The sequence below is a fragment of the Anomalospiza imberbis genome, chromosome 5, assembly GCF_031753505.1.
Source record: "Anomalospiza imberbis isolate Cuckoo-Finch-1a 21T00152 chromosome 5, ASM3175350v1, whole genome shotgun sequence".
In the NCBI taxonomy this organism is placed as follows: domain Eukaryota; kingdom Metazoa; phylum Chordata; class Aves; order Passeriformes; family Viduidae; genus Anomalospiza; species Anomalospiza imberbis.
Genome location: NC_089685.1, coordinates 3,311,773 through 3,330,954, shown reverse-complemented (window position 1 = coordinate 3,330,954; position 19,182 = coordinate 3,311,773). Strand labels below are relative to the sequence as shown.

The 19,182-nt window shown below is 40.9% G+C and overlaps 1 long non-coding RNA gene across 2 annotated transcripts in view; it reads right to left on the bottom strand.

Moving 5' to 3' along the window:
• Window positions 1-19,182, bottom strand: part of LOC137473603 (uncharacterized) — a 125,320-nt gene that overhangs the window by 82,155 nt on the left and 23,983 nt on the right. The window contains exons 2-3 of one of the 2 annotated variants that reach the window (XR_010998890.1): window positions 14,681-15,005; window positions 7,333-7,596 (exon numbers count right to left, since the gene is read on the bottom strand). This is a non-coding gene — a long non-coding RNA (uncharacterized lncRNA). The remainder of the gene's footprint in view (window positions 1-7,332; window positions 7,597-14,680; window positions 15,006-19,182) is intronic. The other variant, XR_010998888.1, reaches the window with a different exon arrangement.

Here is a 19,182-nt window from a genome sequence, read left to right as displayed (position 1 = left end):
TCTGAAATGGAATATATACTGCTAGAAATGCAGTCTCTGAGTACATCTCCAAGTTGCAAATTTTTCATGTACCTATGTAAGAATGAGGAAAAACAGGTGAATCTATCAAGCACCCAAGTCAAACCAAGCTGTTCCTTGCAATCAACATTATTTTATAACATCTTTATACGTGATTTAAAATTCCACTCTCATTTTATCCTTTTAGGTCACCCACAGGACTGTAACTTCTTTTCACCTAAAGAGACTTTGCAAACCTTCTCCTTGCTTTTTAATCAAGTATCAAATTGCTCTTTCTTAACCATTATGACTGAAAAAACTCTCTAGAAGTGAAAACATTGGCCAGTTCAAAACACTGAAATACCAGGGTGAGATTTAATTCACTCCATTTCAAATACCTGCACTGGGTCTATGAGGATTTTGGGTGTTTAAATCCCTCACAACAGCTCAGGGAATGCAGGCAACAGCTCATCTGACCACACAGAGATGATGACAGAAGGATGAACCAAACTGCTCATTCCACTTCACTGGCTGGGGGGCAGAATCCTCCAATTATTCCAGCAGGGTGAGAGCCACAAGAAGGAGAAATTTTCTGGTAATAACTTTCTTGTGTCAGTTTGCCTGACAAGAGCATCTCAAAGTGCATGGAAGCCCATGAAGCTCAAAACCTCTTCCTTCCAACAAAAGTGCAATAAGAAAGACAAGACGCAAAACCAAGTTCAGCAGCACAGAGAGACTTCCCAGCTCCAGGCAATGCTCCGTGCCTGGAAGTGCCCAAAGCCAAGTTGAACAGGGATTGAAGCAACCTGGGATAGTGGGAAGTGTCCCTGCCTATGTCAAGGAGTGGAACTGGATTGTCTTTATTGTCTCTTCCAACTCAAACCATTCTGTGGTTCTGAAACTTCCCAGCCCCATGAAGTACCTGACAGTAATCAGCATCAAACATCATCTTTTGAAATTTAAAGTGGCCAAACTGCAGGATTGTGGAGGTGGATAAATTCTCAGAGTAGTCACTCTAATGTAAACACTGCATTTTTAGACACCATTAATTAGCACTACTTCAAACAACTCCAAAAACCCACAGCAGAGGCAAAACTTGACCCAGTCCTGACCTGTGCACAGGATCTTCACTGCTGAAGAGTGGCTGCATTACTGATTACAAAGCACTCAAGTTCAGTACTTGAAACAGTAGTTTTCTCTATTTTTAGCTGTGCAACTAAAAAAAAAATCCCTGCTTGAGCATGAGGGTTGGACCAAGTGACCTTAGTCAGGTCCTCAATAAGCTCAGGCATTCTGTGATGAAAAAACAAGGAAAATGCTATAAAGAAAACTAAAATGAACAGGCAAAAAAGGGGACAGTATTAAGGGAGTGACAGCTTGCTTAAGACCCCATATTGCATATAGAAGAACAGAGTAAGTGCAGCTTAAAACAAAATAAAGAACAATATTTAAAAGCGTTCAAAAGCATGTCCTTCAAAAAGAGAAGTCATACTGTGATTCCAGGAAAAAATAAAGACTTTAAGAAACTAAATGCAAAATTTTAAGCTGAAAAAAAATACTGAGAACTGATGTGTTAGGAGGAGATTTTATCAAATGCAGCAGAAGGGTGAAGCTTATGAGAAAGCCTGCTGGGCCGGCAGGTGACAGAAGATAAAAGGCTCCACAGGACAAAGCTGTGGGGAGGGGGAAAAAAACCTCAGAAATGTTTCTTTGCCACATGAAAACCCAAATGAACTCAGTGTTGAGGACGTAACAGTTTAGGGAACTTCCAGCTCTGGCACCTGCCTGCAGAGAGGAGCAGGAAAGAGGATCCTCTCCGGGAAGTTGAGCATTGCTCACTGCCAAAGCCTACCAGGAATTACACAGCCAGGAGCACGTGGACACAGCCAGATCTCTAAGGAAACCAAGTTATTAAAAATACCAACTGATGGACTGCAATCTGCAGGTCACAGACAGAAGGGCTCTGAAAGGGCGCCGGGGATGTTGGGAGTCCCTACAAATTACCAACTTCTCCACAAGGTCTTGAAGAAAACTCAGCTGTAGAGCAGAAAGGAGGAAGGGTCTTATTAATCAACAGTTAATTTACATGCTGAGAACATAAACCCTTATACACACACATAAAACCAGACTCCTGCACAGGTCTCTAGTTAGACCTCTCTCATTTAACTGCACAATAAACTATGCTGAAAAGGACACACTGTGAGGTCACAGGTCTATTACAGATAAACCAGTAAATGCATCCAAGCAGTTACCCTCAGTCTTTTCTTCCAGCTAGTTATTATACAGCGTGACTGGGAGAGAAAACAGAAGATGAAATTCAAGTAGATTAACTCTAAGGCCCTGTACATAGAAAAAAGCAGCCAACTACGCACTGAAAATGAAGGGCTCTAAATTAGTTTTTTTCCTGATTAGGTGAGACCTTGAAGTCACTGCAGATAGCTTTGTGAAAATACAGTTTTCACAGTGGCTGACAACAGGAGCAGAGAAAAAGCAAACAGAATTTCAGGAGTAATAAGGAATGAACAGAGGTGGTAAGAGGAAGCAGCAGTGGGACATTGGGACACTCCACTTGTGCAGCACTTTAGTGTCCTCAACTCTCTACTTCCCTAAGCTGCAGAATACCATTGGAAAAGTTATTTCATGCTACAGATCCTTTAAATCTGGCCCAGTTTTACAAACATTAGATGTTTGCTATGTTAATGTTGAAAAACAAGAGCAAGTAGCAGATCTATTGCTTAGGCAATTTCCTACACCTAATCATCTAAAACAAGTGTGTATTTATGACTGTGGAGATTGATTCTCTTGCTTAATTTCCCTTATTCAATGTAATTTTCCATTTACTGGCAATGCAGAGAGTGACAAACCAGCAGGTTCCAACCAAGTTGGTTTTGAGACTAAAACTCAGAAGATGAAAAATGCTGTGAACAAAGCAGGCGCGGACCTTTTAAACATTAAACATCATCCTCAGTCATCCAAAAAGGTGAATCTCTTGCCCACCCTATCTTTCAAAGGTGAAATTACAAATAGGCAGCACTGGAACACTCTGCCCAGGGAAGTGGTGGAGTCAAAAAATGCATGGATATGGCACTTGAGAATATGGTTTAGTGGTGAATAAGGTGGTGCTCCAGGGCAGAACTTGGTGATCTTAGAGGTCTTTTCCAACCTTAATGTTTCTGTGATGAAGAATGGCATTAGATCTTACATATTATTATCCATTCTTACGAAGTATTTTACAGTGACTCCACATTTACAAGTGTACCAAAACAGCACAGGGATTTTACCACAAATTCAGCTGTGCCACGTGGAGAAGTGGGCAAACCCACTCTGCTTTTGGCAGGACTTGGTGCCATTTCAGCTCTTCTTTCTGAGCTGGGATCTGTTCCCAGCACTGTTCAATGAATTCATAAATGACATGAGAAGGGCTCAACAGTGAGATGACAACATCTGCTGATGATAGTAAAGTTATTCACAGTAGCAAAGGCAGTAAATAAGTAGAAAAAACAAAAATAAATGTGTGCAGATTACTCACTGGACATTAAAATACAGAAATGAAATTCAGGAGTGAAATTAATGATGACTCTCAATGAAGCTAAGTGTGAAGTAGGATGAGTGGAGGTGGGGCAAGTGACCCTATTTCATGTATATAGGTCAGCAGGCTTTGAACTGACTCAACACTTGCAGCAGGCTGAGCTCTAGAAAATACAGTTGTAATGGAAATAGTCATGTATGAATTACTTAAGTCTTTTCCAGTGCTAGAAGTGGATTTTAAATGGAGTTCAGGCTCAAAAGTTAACAAAACAAGATGGTTCCTCACTGAACAGGCTGATGTGTTAGCTAAGCTGGAGAACCACAGAGCTTTACACTTCCCAGTACTTCTCATTCATGAATTCCAAAAGACAAGTTCAGTAAACACTTCAAAAAAAACCCCAAAAAGATCCAGCTCAGTCAATCCATGTCCTACAGATGTCTGGAATATGAAGGGTGTGCAGAAGGAGGATCCTGTTCCCATTCTGTTGCTGTGCTCCTCAATAACCCACCTGTGGCCACTGCTGGAGACAAATCACCTCTCCAGGAAATGACAAGAGCTGCTTTCCTCCTCCTGCCTTAGTACCTCTCTGCAAGCTGTCAGACCTTTATAGTCTATTCTAGACTTTCTGTGTTGTCTGTCAGGGAAAATCATGAGAACTATGCTGGAAAAGCACATCCAAAATGCCCAGCAGGAGCAGATGGAGGGGTGAAAGGGATCAGGTGCCTAAGCATGAAGTCTGTCACCCTCTAGATAATTCTGTTTGCATTAAAGTTGCAATGCAGCTTTGCTTCCCATAAAACATCCATCCACCAAAGTGCAGCAGAACAGTCCCCTCCTGCTCAAAGGAAAATCAAGCCCAAGTAAAAGGGTCCATTCATTACCCGAGTTCCCTTTTCCACAAAGGTGACTTGAGCTTATTGCTCTTTCCCTGAATTTCCCCTACATTTCCACTCTTGCTAGAAGGAAAAAAAAAAAAAAACTTTGAAAAATCACCTGGATTTCCAAGGAACAAGACGAAAAGTCCTACCAATTCCAGGAAACAGTCCTAATTCATTTAACAAAATTAATGGATATTTTAATGACACTTTTACACTACCACACTGTAACTGACTCTTGGTACAGTCGATCTGATGGTTTAAAAATAGGAAAATATTAACCACTGTAACAAAATAATCTTTGAAAGAATTACCATATCACTATTTCCCTTTTTTTTTCCTTCTCAAAAAGACACTGCAACAAGGAGCAAAACAAATCTTCTGGCACAGAAAGAGAATTCAAAATAAAATTTTACTTTTCTGGGTGCATATAGCACTAATTCTTAATAGCCAAGGCTACAGGAACAACTTCTATGTCAACAGGTACTGAATCACTTCAAGAGATTAAAATTCTTGAACAAATCACTGCCTCTAATCACCTACTCCTTCTCTTCAGTCTTGTAAAACTTCCCAGGGATTAAGATTGTCAGAACGGAACCTATATAAAAAACATCAGAAATCAATTTTGCCTGTTACTTTATTTTCTTTCACACAGCACAGCTGCCTAAATTTAGCATGGCTGTTTTTATTTCTCTTACAAACTATGTTAACAAACTCTGTGGGGCTCTTTACTACCCTTGACACTGAACCACAGGCTTGCAGATAAAGGCTGGGAAAACTGACAGGGTCAAATGTCCGAGTTGGGAAAAGCAGGATGAGTAAGGGGGGTTTGCCAGTGATCAAGTGCAACTCCACTCAGCTCTGGCAAGTCTGGAATAGGAATGGAATATAGAGAAACAAGCATAGATGAATTAATTTTATATACAAATAAATCTAATTGCACACTTGAAGTTCCTGGAAGGTTTGCCACCTGGGCTAAATCATCTAACTCCAGGCAGAAGTACCCATGGAAAAGATGGATTCCTTTCTACAGCACCTTTTCAGAGACAAGTCATCCCCTTCAAGGGGGTCTGGAATAGGAACTGTCAGGAAGCTGTACATCCTACCTGCTGTTCCCCATGGCTTCAGCAGCACCTGGACATTTAAGCTTCATGAGAAAAACTTCCCCCACAGCATCTGAGGTCAAACACAAAAATGGAGGTATTTGTATGTGTTTGGGATGTTTTGTAGAAGCATCCAAGCTGAAACTCCTCTGTGTACACTCCTGGGAATCCTGCATTATTGTGCCTGATTGCTACTGCATCAGGCTTCCACAAATACACTCATGTGCTCTTTCACAAGTACCCAATTCCACCTCTGAGAGTTATTGATGCTGCTTGGAAAGATCAAGGCTCTGGATCCACACACACTAACTACCTTCACTCTACCCTACAGAGTGTCTCAATTCTCTATCCTCTTCATTGTGCTTGGTGCAGACACTCTGCCAGCACACTCCTTCCACATGTGAAAACAGCATTTGCCTGAAAAACCACTTTCCCCAGCTCCACACTGAAAGGAATTAACAGGCTGAAGAATTACTGCAGAAAGGAAACCATTTTTGGCATTTAAGATGTGGCGACAACCAGCCAATGGACAGGAAATCAAGTATTAGGGAGGAAAACTGCAGCTGTACTCAGTTGGTACCTGCAAATATTTGCTGTTAAAATTACATAACATCTGTAAAAGGTGAGAGTTGTTACTAGATATATTCTATTTTTATTCCCTCAGATCACAGACAATGTTATTTCTTATTGCCACCACACAATTCTTATTTCTTCTTGGACCCACCATATCTAAAAAACAATTATCTTCTTGTGCTGTGGAAAGGGATGGAATGTGAAATCCCATCCACATCCCAACAGAATCCCACAAACATTTTGGCAGGAAAAATTTATTATGTAAAGCCCAGATGGCATCCCAAATATTTCTACTTCAAAATTTAGGACACTTTTTTTTTTTTTCCTTAAAATAAATTACACAAAAGTATCACGCCCAAAATTAACTGTACAAGAGCATCAGGCAAGGTAACCAGACTTGAGCAGTTATTTGGACTATGGGAAGAATGGGAATGTGGTTTTTCTCCATTTAACTCCATTGTCAGAAATGAGTAATATTTTTTCTATTCAACTATATTTGAATGACTGGCAGAGAAGGAAGATACAATGAGCTAATGCATCCAGTAACATATAATACTTGGAGAAGAACTTTTCCAGTGATCTGAAGTCTAACACCTTTGCCATCAACTTCTGAAGCAACGTTTCAAACTTTCTGAACCAAATTTGCCATTTTTTTGTTATTCTGACAGGCTTCTTTTGCTTAATATTTCGGGTTTTTTTTCCCCACTGTGCAATTTCAGCTCTGAATCTGGGAATATGTGACTCAAAATGGTTTTAGCTGCTGCTTCACTGAAGCAGCTAAACCTGATTATCAGTTTGGTTCAGCATGGACTTAGTCACTGCCCACCCTTTAAGCTCTGGGATAAAGATCAACCCTTGATTCCGACTGTCATTTTGCAGTGAGCCCACTCCTAGATTCCTTTTATATCACTGCAATGAATGCCAAAGAAATCTCAGTGTACTTGGCATGAAGGCTGCACTTCCTATATTTATGCTCCAACTAATGTATGCTCCATTTTAGTCCTTCCCAGCTTAAAATCATCCGAGGGAAGACGGCATAAAGTGCAAAACAGCCCATGCAACTGTTTTACTAATACAAAATACTGAGCACTGCCTTTCCATCACCACCTTTCTCGTGCATTTTCGGTTTAAATCTACCCAAAATATTAACCCAGAAGGAACCACGGCCACTTCTGTGTAGCATACAGTCAGATCAGGCTTGTTGATCCACCTCAAAACTTCCAGAAAACAAACCATTGCTTTTTAATTGTACTACCTTAACTTTGCTGGCAGAAGCACGTTTTGATCCTTCAAGACGGAAGAAAGTGAAACGCTCTCTCCAGGCAAGAATTCCTTATATGTGGCACGCTAACACTTCATCCTTTTCAATTATTCCACAGGTGGTTGCCTTGGAAACTGCCAAGTAGCTCCTGGATTTGAGGGACCCAGCATGAGACAGTGACAAGCCTTTGTAGCCACGGCATTTGGATCCACGTTGGCTGCAGCAGCAGCAGGAGGACGTGGAACAGTCACAGAAAACCTGGAAGAGATGGTTAAAATTAACAGGCATTAATTACATTGCTCGGTCCTTCAAATAGAAAATACAAGGAATGCTCATAGCCCCCTGAACAGTGGATAAAAATCACATTTTAGAGGCATCTGCTCCTGCAGCTCCCCAGCACAGCCCCGGAGATTCCACCTTCAGAGGACGGCACTGAAATGGAGATGCCGGCGGAGCTCCCGAGCTCAGCCCTCAAGATCCAGCAAGATGAGATTATTTTCCCCTCAGCTTCCAGAGAGACCTTCCTGAGTGTCTGGTCCAACTGCCTGAAATTCAGTGCTATTGTTTTGCTTTGAATAAAAATAGAGTAACTATAAATAGCTGCCATTGCGAATGCTGATTCACTGTATTCTGTATCATACAGCAAATTGCTCCCAACTTCATTCAGCCTGAAAAACTAGGAAAATTCTCTTTACTTAAAACACAGCTAAAAGCCCAGCAAAGCATCCAATTCTGCATTCGTGTCGCTGGTCTAAAAGTACAAAAGATTTTCCTTTTCCCTCTCTGATTTCTCATCATTTCAAAAGCTGTTAATTTGCACAAAAATATATAAATAAAACCACCAAAAACCAAACCAAAGCAAAACCTTATTACGCTTTCTGCTACTGGTCAAAACAATACATTTCAATTTTTCAAGAATCTTTTTTGCTTCCCCATTTTTACTTTTTAAACAAAAGATAGATTAACCTACGCATTAAAAACCAGTTTTCATTAAAAGTATCCATCGTGATGGAAATGGTCACTCTCGCACTCAGAGGCCTCCCTCTCTTTACTGATATGATTAGTATGTCCAAATCAGTGATTTCTTGAGACCTCACTCATATATAAGTGCTTGGATTTGTGGTATCACAAATTACCTGGCAGCACCTCAAGACTAAGAGGTGGATTTGCTTCCACCCGTCCATGATGAGACTCCCAAGAGACACAAAAGCATGTTTTTTAATTCCAGAGCAGGGTTTTACTATAACTAACTAGATTAAACATACATCTATTGCACAGAGAAAAAAAAAAAACCAAAAAACTACAGTGAGGTAAGAAAAATGAAACTGTTTCTGAGCTATCTCCTCAGTGCTCACTTCACCCTTCCAGGGCAGATCCTTCTCTCTTTCTTGCCTTCTTCAATCACTTGCTTGATGAAAAATTAGATTCTGAAACCATTTTCTTTCTCTCTGCCACTGAATCCCACCAAGGGCAAAGCAAATCCTGGTGGGTACCACAGTTTTCCCTTTCTTGCTTCCTTCTCCACATCTCTTTCAGTCACCTCATTTTCCCATTTATGAACAGGGTTTCTGAAAAATGACGTGACAAAACCAGGCATTTTCTTTCCCTTGTTCCCAGCAGTTCCAGAAGTGAGACCTGTTTAATCCTGTCTGGATTCAATTTAGGATGAACACGAGTTTCCCCAGTTCCCTCCTCCCACCAGCCATCCACCTCCATACTTTGGGAGGGGAAATATGCACCCTTTTCAGCCCATCAGCCCATGGTTTGTTAAGCAGCTTTTGGGGATTTTTCCCTGCAGAAGTGGCATTCTTAAACACTGTGGAAAATCCACTGCATTTTCTCTGTTCTGCTCTTCCTAGTTATAGCTATGACCTCCTGCATGTCCTGCTAATGCAGGAGAAAACCTCTCCTCTGCCCCAGTTCCCTCAAGTGTCTCTGAAAAACCAAGTCTCCAAAGCCTCAAAATGACCCTTTTATCACAGATGGCTCTTTCCTCTGAAGAAAGGTGGATTTTTCATCCCTGCCTCAGGCATCTTAACAGTACTCTCAAGCACATCCTCACTCTGCACTCATGATCCCATTTTGTTTTTCCTCACAGGGGCAGACAGGTGAACTTCATCTCAGACCAAATCTGGTGCTAGACCAACTTCCCAGTGTTAGTCCTTTCAACCCACTGAGATGTTCTGAAAACCAGGGCATCCATTTCTCAACAGGCACCAATGCCTGTCATTTTCATTTGCCTTTTTCTCAGAGCAGTATCACCCTGAGATTAAGTCAAGAGTTGTGTTGCAAGTCTTCTTCGTGATTTAAATCCCATACTTTTCTACAGGAATTCTGATTTCTGAAGTCTTCACCTATAGGAGGTGATGAAACCACTGCATATCTTCCCCATCCTATCATCTCAGACTAAGTAAGCACTTTAGAGACTGCAAGAGAGCTCTTGCTAGCTTTTTTTCCTCTTTTTAATATGTATTTTGGAAACCTCTATACAATGTATTTATGTTAAATATGCTCATTTTAACACATACTCTTCAGACATTCTGCTTCTGTGAGCCACCCCACCTGTGCAGGGGTTTATCTCTGCCATGTTCCTTCTGCTCAAACTTCTTAATCCAAATTTAATCTCTGCCAGTCTGGTGATCTGTCTGGATTCTTAGGCTCTCAGACTTCCTTTCTCCTTCATACAAAGGTTATGCATGGGAGCCATGGGATGAACTCAATGAAAGACCTGGATTTCTTTTATTTTCTGTAGAATTCATCCACCTCAGGTGCTACAAAGACACCTGGATCAACATGGAGTTCCACCAGCTGAGTTTCTGACCAACCCTTGGAAGAAAGGGATGTCACGCTCTGCAATTCTTTTCCAGATCTGTGAGGAAGAGTGCTACTGACTCTTCAAAACACAAATAAAACCTTCTGTCTCAGCCTTCAGAGGACACAGGTTTTTCTTTATTTCCAGCCTCCTGGCCCAGGGCTGCCTCAAGGTTCACATTTTGCTTCTACCACCCCTGTTCTGGGACCCTGAGTCACAGAGTGATGGAGGAGCTCTGCTCCCTCCCTCAGAATGAGCATCATTCAACACTAAAAGCACTGTAAACGCCAGAGCTCCGTGTTATTAGTAAAATACATAAAACATGGGACTTGTGAATAGCAAAATTAAAAGTAAGATGAATAAAAGACTTTTAAGTAACTCCCCTGGTCCACTGTGGTTTTGTTTTTTTTTCCCAAACTTGTTCTCAATCCATTAACAACCTAATTTCACAAATCCCTATGCATCCCTGAAATAAGTCTTTCTTTCCCTGTTCAAACATTTCCAGAGACTGCTGGTTTTCCCCTCCTCAGTCTCCCATTCCTGTCAAAGGCTCCTTTCTGACCAGTGTCTATCCCATCCTCCAAAAAGCTGCTTCCCAAAAATACTCTCAGATACTCTCAGGGAATGCTCCATCCCCCTCCCACCGGAGGCTTGCACCCGATGGCAAACACAGCACAGTAAGGAACTTTTCCCCCCACCATGGTCCAAAGAGACATGAGAAATTCAAACACCAGTCATGACACATCCCACACTGGAGTTTTCAAAAAGGCCCTAAAGGTCAGCTTGCCAAAACTTTAATTAACAAGATCCAAGTTCTTATTTCCCCTTTTTCTCTGCAGAATTTCCTGTTTAGTTCATGTCAGGTACATTTTAGCCACAACTTCTTAGTGCAAAGCTCTTTGCCCTGTTCGTGGTTTCACTCACAGCTCAATGAATACACAAATGACCATTAGTTTAAGTTTTTGGTTTCTCTAGTTGCAATTTTTTTAAAAATTCTCCAGAATTGATGCACAGAAGTGATACACAACCACAGCCACCTTTTTTAGCCAACTAGAAAATTGAGATTTCCTTGATAACTGTACTTGTATATGCCCAGAAGGCAGTCAGACCGCTTGAACCAAGTACAAGACTTCATTTTTATTCAATGTTTCGAATACTATATACATATATATATAAAATATATAGATGTATACTGGTAGTAAGTCATAGATACAACAGCAGATTGGAACTGCATTGAGAGTGAGTCCCACTGCTCCCTTTGGAAAACTCCAAAGCCACTGCATTAAGGTTCCAGAAGCAACTAATAATTTAAGATTCTTTCTTAAAAGAAAAAACAAACCAAAAAAACCCAAGTAACTTCTATTTCAGCGTTGTTTACTGATCTCTGATCCTCTCTTCTAATAGCCATAATTTTCCACCTGAAGAAAAGCTAAATGGTGTCAAAAAAGGTGTCAATCCTGGATATCTTTTGTTTTTTAAAAAGCTTGTCAACAATTTTTTATGTTTTACTATTTGACATATAATAAGGAAAAAATAGGAGCAATCTTCCAAAAATGTTGATGGCTGGCAAGAATCCCATTTCTTCAGAAAAAAAACCAAAAAGACCTTGTGTTGTAAAGAAAATTATTCACTATTTGCTGTGATGGGTTTTTCAGGTTTACTGGCAAATGCTTGGTAAATAAAAAGGCACCTTTCTCTTAAATTATTTTTAAGTATAAATAACTAAAGCAGACCACGAAGCCTTCTTTAAACTACTCCACCTCCAGTCAAGATCTGCACAGCTTGGCTACTTTACAGCTTTACCAGGGTAATACACATCTGCACAATAGTGAAACAAATATTTTTAAAAAAAAGAAAAAAAAAAAAAAGAAACAGAAAAGGCACCCTTTGCTGTCTTCAATAAAAACTTAAAGTAAGATTTTTAAATTAGAAATACGGTAATTTCCCCTATAAAAACTGCAGGTTGAAACTTTTCCACAAATTCAACTAGAAGATTTTACAAAATACAGGGAAAAGGAATACTCAGGACACAAGGCACTGCCTGGGACAGGACTACTCAGGACCAGTTGCCAACCAGAAATGAAGTACAGAGGGAAGTAAAACAGGCAGGAAAGGTATCAGAGTTCGGAGGCTCAGTCAGTAGCAACAAGAATTCCTGAAGAAGGGAATCACAGAATTATTTAGGTTGGAAAAAGACCTGCAAGTCCAGCCATGAACCCAACACTGCCAAGGTACAGCAGCAGAACATCCTTGGGACTAGCGTGGCCAGGCTATTTTTGGAAGCTTCAATTAAGGCACCCCAAAACCAGATGGTCACTTTAAAAGGTGTTTTTGAGTTGAATGAGCACTTGGTCAGATCTCGAGGGAATGGGTTTCCACGTAAGTGGTGGCAACAGCTCTGATGACCTGGGCTGTCAGGAGCTCCTAAACAAAAATGCAAGGGGGAAGAAGATTCCTCTGCAAAACAAGCCTGTACAGCTGAGTTCAGCAGTTCCCATGGTTAAAATGAGACCTGTACCAGCTGAAACTTGTGAAGGTGAACTCTTGCTGAAATAATTCACAAATCATCCAAAACCAAATCCATCTGAAAAGAAAACGGAATACTTTTCAGTCTTAAATACAAGAAAGTTTTGCTCTGTGCTACCAGGAGAGACATGGAACCAGGGTGCTGAATAGTGACTTTGGGCTTCAACCATTCAGCACCGTTGCTTAAACAATACTGGAGTCTTTTGGCAAGAAAATACGGGTCAATTTTATATAACAACTTTCACTACTATAAGAGTTATTGAAATGAAAACAACAAAAATTATTTTGACAGTACTAAAAAAAAAAAAATCAGTCAACACTTTCAGCAAGAAAAAAAACACTTTCATCCGGAAAAAAATCCTTTTCCATCTATAGAGAACAACATCGGTATGTGATGCTCCAGGAGATGGGCATATTCTGAATTTCTAGTTCCCAACTCCAGTGTTTTGTGGTGATAAGAGACATTCCCTTGCCCAGACTCCACAATCCTCTGTTGCTGGGGCTGACTTGTCCTCAGATCTTGCTCTTTGCAGTTTCAGCTCTTTCTTCCTCTATCTCAGAAAACCTCACCCTCCTCAGACTACAAAGGAAGCACAATAAACTAATACAATGTTAGTATGATGCACATCTCAGATTTTTACTGGCTAAAGATGCTCTCCTCTTATTACAAACCACAATAAAGTAGTAAAAGCATGAGAGCTGGCACTGAGATTTCTTACCAAATGCTCTCCTAAGACAAATAATCATTCAGTTGAGAGAACAAAATTATTTAGTGTGAAGGTCACCTGGTTTAGCAGTAAATACTGTTCAACATCTGGTGTTAAGATAAACAGTAATTTGTGTCGTTAAAGCAGAGTTTATTTTTTGAAAAAATCTTTACCAAAAACAGTCATCACATACTGAGAATTTCCACATTCTACCTGCCAACACTCAGACTAATTTGCCTCACATAAGCCCTCCAGTAAATCCCTTTTCCCCTGTGTACAGGTACCAATTACTACAACACAGAAACTAAAAACAAGATAAATGCTAATACCTGGATAACACTTGAACAGCTTTTGCTACATCAAGTAACCGTAATTTTTTTCATTCCAGCATTCTGAGGCACACCTGGTTGTGAAGTTTTGGTGTTTAACACCAGGAGGATGAACCCACAGACCCTGCTGGCTGCAGAGCAACACAAACCATCAGCATTCCCATCAGAAAAGGGCCAAGAATCAACAGCTGACAGCAACTCTATGGCTTTACCACCTGCTGCTGAAGCCACCTTTACCCATTTCTCATCCCTGACTGGTCTTTCCCTTTCATGCAGCTGTGCCATGAACTAAATCTTGGTAGTGACCCTGGAGAAATCTGATTTTGCTGCTTTTTTAGCTGGTTCTGCAGTGGGTTCACCCACGGCTGTAGGAGCATCAGGCCAGGACCAGGGGCCAGCTGGTATCCAGGCAGGAGCTGGGGGATGCTGACTGCTTCTTACAGCTATTCTGCTGGTTTATGTCAGCTTAAAACTCCATGAAACTATGCAGAATTAGGCATATCCAAGTTCGAAATGCAGCAAAACACAAAAAGAGAGAAGCGAGCACAGACTGTTTGTCCCCTAGAACAAATTACTAGGAGAGATGCTGAAATCCTCATTTCTAAGTAACTCCCAAATAAGCCAGCCTGCCCTTCTGAAAAGCATTTTCAGCAGATGCCTGTTAGTTTTTCAATTTTTCAGTCAAACATAAGCTGCTGAGCTCAAAACAGGGAGTAACAGTTACGTGTAATGACCTGCAACACCCTAAATGTCAGCCTAAATTACCCAACAGCTCCTTCTGCCTCCCATCTTTGAAATGCTGATAGATTTTAGCTCCATCCCTAGCTGGGTCAGATCAGCAGGCTCTAACAGTTTCAAGCACAAGAGTCAAACGCAACGATATCCCTGCTTGGAACAAATCCAGGGGTTGAATGTGATTTCTTCACGTAGAAACAAGCAGCTCTTAACATTTGATCTGGAATTCGTACCTCGTTAGGAGGGAAGCAGCAGAAGTCTCACCCACTGCTGGTTCCAAGCTGGTGATGATGGAGAAGGAAGAGGAGAAGGAGCTGTGCTGTGCTAGAGCTGGTCACCAACCCCATCAAAACCCTCAGCTGTGAGTGCAAGAGATGACAATTTTGCCTGCCACGAGCACACAGCTCCCGAGAGTCGGGAATCTTCACGTTCAGAAGCTCTGAGGAGGAGGGTCACATCAGAAACCCTGGCTTTCAGCATCGCTCTTCATGCCTCAGTATGCTACGGGTGAAGGAAGATGCCTTCTCTCTGCCTCAGTAATTTGTGTAGTATTTCATCCTTTGCAAATTAAAAAAAAAAAAAAAAAAAAACCTCTAAATTTACAAGACGTGTAGCACTTGGCAGGATTTCATAACTGCTGAGTGACTGAGATGAGCTCATTTAGCACAACTTTGAAATAAATGTATTATTTTATAGAGCTGAGCCCATACATTCTGCAAGGCAGTGGGAGAAAGGAGGGCATGGCCTGGAGAGTGTGGCCTGTTGCCAGTGCTCACACACACTTATCCCTCTCTTTTCCAGCCTCTGTCACATACACACACCCCCTGGAAAGAAACAATCAGCTCAGGGCAAGTAAGAGCATTTTTCCAGTGCTGCCAACTTCTGCCAAAATCCTATTTTCACTTTAAAATAAAGACTGTGCTCGTTTAACCACAAGACTCTTGACATACATAGCAACACCTGTCAGAGAAGTAGAAATAAAACAAGCAAGGGGGGAAAAAAAATCTGGATTTTTTTTCCAATTCTCTCCTGCTTTCAGTGTGACCAGGAAAGTGGAATTTGTCACTAACACAGGCAAACTGCACTTTTAAAATCCAGCCTGTGGAGTGGGGAAGAGTGGTCAGGAACAGCCATGGGTACACAGGATGGGAATCAAGTGCTGGGAGAGCCAAGCCCATCACTCCTCACACCTGATGCTTCTGGGTTTACACACCTTAAAAAACAACTGTAAAGAAGACACTGCACAGAAATATCTTCAGCAACACGAAGCTTTGAAGTCTTTTCACACTTCCTGCAAATTCACAGCCTCTGTTCAGATCTGCTCCTTTAAGTAGCTCAGGTGTGGGATTTAAAGCAAGCTCCTCAGCTGAGTGAGCTGCATGTCACAGTCAGCATAAAAATCCATTGCTAGACATTCCTCATCTTATAATTTATATTAGTCAATAATATTAATTAGGTTTCAGAAAATAAAAAAAAAAAAAAAAATCACTGTTGTTTCTAATTACCCAAAACAAAATAAAGCATATCAGTCTTTCAAAAAATACCTGAAATTATCAACCTCCAGTACATGCACAAAACCGTCTGGATAAGAGATACCAGCAATCAAAGGATGACTGAGAAATATTTTTTTTTTTCAGTTTAATTCTAACACTGACTGCCAGACTGTTTAGGAATGAGATTGAGCAAGCCAGGGGGACAAGTGGCAGCCTACTGATGTACCAAGCAATGCAGCAAGGGCTGAGAAACAGGACAAATGGGTTCATTTTCAGCTTGGACTGATCTGGTTATATCACCAAGCCGAGCTAAAACCAGCTTGGGAATCAGAGCAGAGACACTGCTGTCGCTGAGTAAGCACATAAAGGAGGCCAGAGGCATCAGTCAAATTCAGGAGAACTGTGCAGGTAATAATCACATAAATATGTATGTTTAGGGATAAACCAGGCAAGGTTTGGGTGGTGTTTTGTTTTTTTTTTTTTTTGGTTGTTGTTATTTGGGTTTTTTTTTTTTTGATGGACATGTTTTAAAAAAACACAAGAAAATTCCTTCTCTTTTTTAAAAGCCAGGTCTGAGCTGCTCACTGTGGAAGGATCCCTGCTTGATCAATGCTGACAACACACGGACAGCACCGGAATTCTGTCCCTGCACTGCCATGTTTATGGTCCAAGTAATGCAAAGGTCAAGAATGAACACACCCAGAACACAAAAGACGCCCACTCTAGTGCATTAGAGAAATATTTACTTAATTAGTCATGAAGAAGTTCATTTACCATTTGAATGACTGAAAATACCTTAAAATTGCATCAGTTTTCCCTTTGCTATAAAATAATGAAAGGTCTAAATCAGTTCCACAAGAGAAACTCATTCCTAACCACAACTAAGGCACGAGCACTACAAGATCTCCTCATGGAAAAATAATTATACTGATTTAAATAAAACAATGAAATTATTGTTAGTAATAGTAGCTCCAAGCTTGCAGGAATTTACTAGTTCAAGCAAAAATCACCGGCATTTAAAAAAAAGTCTAGAAAAATTCCATATAAAATCACTTGATTTGAAACAAATAATGCCCTTTTGTAAGCACCACAGTCAGTTATACTCAACTATTACAGGAGTATTAAGCTAACCCAGTTTTCCTTTATATAGGTTGCCAAAAGAATGCTCTTTCTCTTCACCCTTTTCTGATTTCCAGGAAAAATGTCTTGAAAAACTGCTTCTGCTAGAATTACTGGAGTCTGAGTAATTTACAATCAGCAAAGGACATTACTTATCCCTAAAAATTTAGAGATAAAAATATTTTTAAATCGAAGTACAAAAATTTTTAAAAAAATCACAGTAGTCATGACAACCCCATTCCCTTTCCTTCTGCTCACCCATGTCATCAATATGATACCTAAAATAATCCACGGTAATTAAACTATCTGCAAGAAGACATCAACTTGTGCAGAAAATAATTCTAGAAGAATTTACACCAAAAAATGTTGTGGTTTAATGCCAGCCAGGAACTCAGTTCCACACAGCCCCTCGCTCCCAGCACAGGGGGATGGGGAGAACTGGGAAAAGTTAAAACCTGTGGGTTGAGATAAGAGCAATTTAATAATTTAAATTAAGTCAAATACCATTATAATGATGGTATATAATATAATGAGAAGGGAGATAATAAAAAGAGAGACAACAAGTGATGCACAGGTCACCTGTCACTGACTTGATGCCCAGCACATCCCAAGATACCACCGACCCCTGGATAACACCCCGCAGTGTATATACTGGGAATCATGTCCCATGGTATGGAATACCCCTTCGGACAGTTCAGGGCTGTTGTCCCAGTCGTGTCTTCATCACCAGAGCCTGGGAAATTGAAAAGTCCTTGACTTGGAATAAGCACTCCTCAGCAGCAACCAAAAACATCAGTGTGTTATCAAGGCTTTTCTCACACTGAATCCCAAACACAGCACTGCACCAGCTACCTGGGAAAATTAACTCCATCCCAGCCAAAAACAGGGCAGACTTGGTAGTTTGACCTCAGCTCCTGGAAAAAATATGGAGAGGATTGTACTGGGTGCTGCTGAGGGTCTTTCGAAGAATACGCCTGCCAGGCACCACCAACGCAAGGTTAATTAATTTGATAACCATCTGTGATAGGGTCAACTGCCCAGGGAATGGAGGGGAGGAAGGGGATTTAGTTTTTCTGGATTTTAGTAAGGCTTTTGGCACTCCCAGCATCCTTCTGGGTAAGTTGTCCCCACTGTGGGATGAGCAAGTTCAGGGTGCTCTGGGTGACAAACTGGCTGAAGGGCAGAGCGCAAAGAGGTTCCAACTGCCTGGGGACTGCCACCAGCAGTGCTGCTCAGGGATCAGCCCTAGGGCCAGTCCTGTTCAGTGTATTTACCCACGACCTGGATGCTTCAACCCTTTAGCAAGCCCTGAACTGCTCAGGCAGCTGGGAGTAGATGATCACCATGGGTCCCTTCCAACTGAAATATTCGACTCCTTGTTACACATTTACACCTGGGTGTAAAGCAAGCACCAAGTGGGAAAAATCCCACCTCATCCTTTCAGCAGGGCACTTAGTGCCCACCTAAACCTTCCAATAAAATTTCTAATTTCACCAATATGACTCAATTGTTACTTTTCCTCCCATTATTTGAACAGCAGGCGACACATCCAGAGATGGTGAAATCATTTGGGAACATCAGAGCAGAGCCCCATAATTCTGCACCTCTTATTCAATCCATACAGGTATTTTAGGACTACAGTTAACTGCACGGCAGAGTCTGATTACAAGAACAGAATAAAACTCATCAGGACTGTTTCTAGGATTTTAATGACAGAGTGGCCAAGGTAGCACCATGGTGTTTATTACAGATCTACACTTGACAGACTAATTTTATTCTAACCCAGTACGTTCCCCTCCAACTGCTTGACTCAATTCTTACAACTCAAGAAAGACTCTAAATCAACACATATGTTAAAAAAAGAGAAGTGCAATGTTAATAATTTTCACCTGTGCCTTCAAAAGCATATTTTGGCATATACTGTTTTCTTTTTGGGAGACAAAAGACCTGGATTCTACAGATTTTCCCAGAAAAACACCATAGCTGTAATAAAGCCTTATTTCTTTCAAAGCACGACAATCACATCACAGAATATCGGGAATTATCTCAATTGTCCACACCAAGTATCAGCTGTCCAGGTACCCCTGTAGGTAAAGGAGGTCTTCTTAAACTATGATTATGAT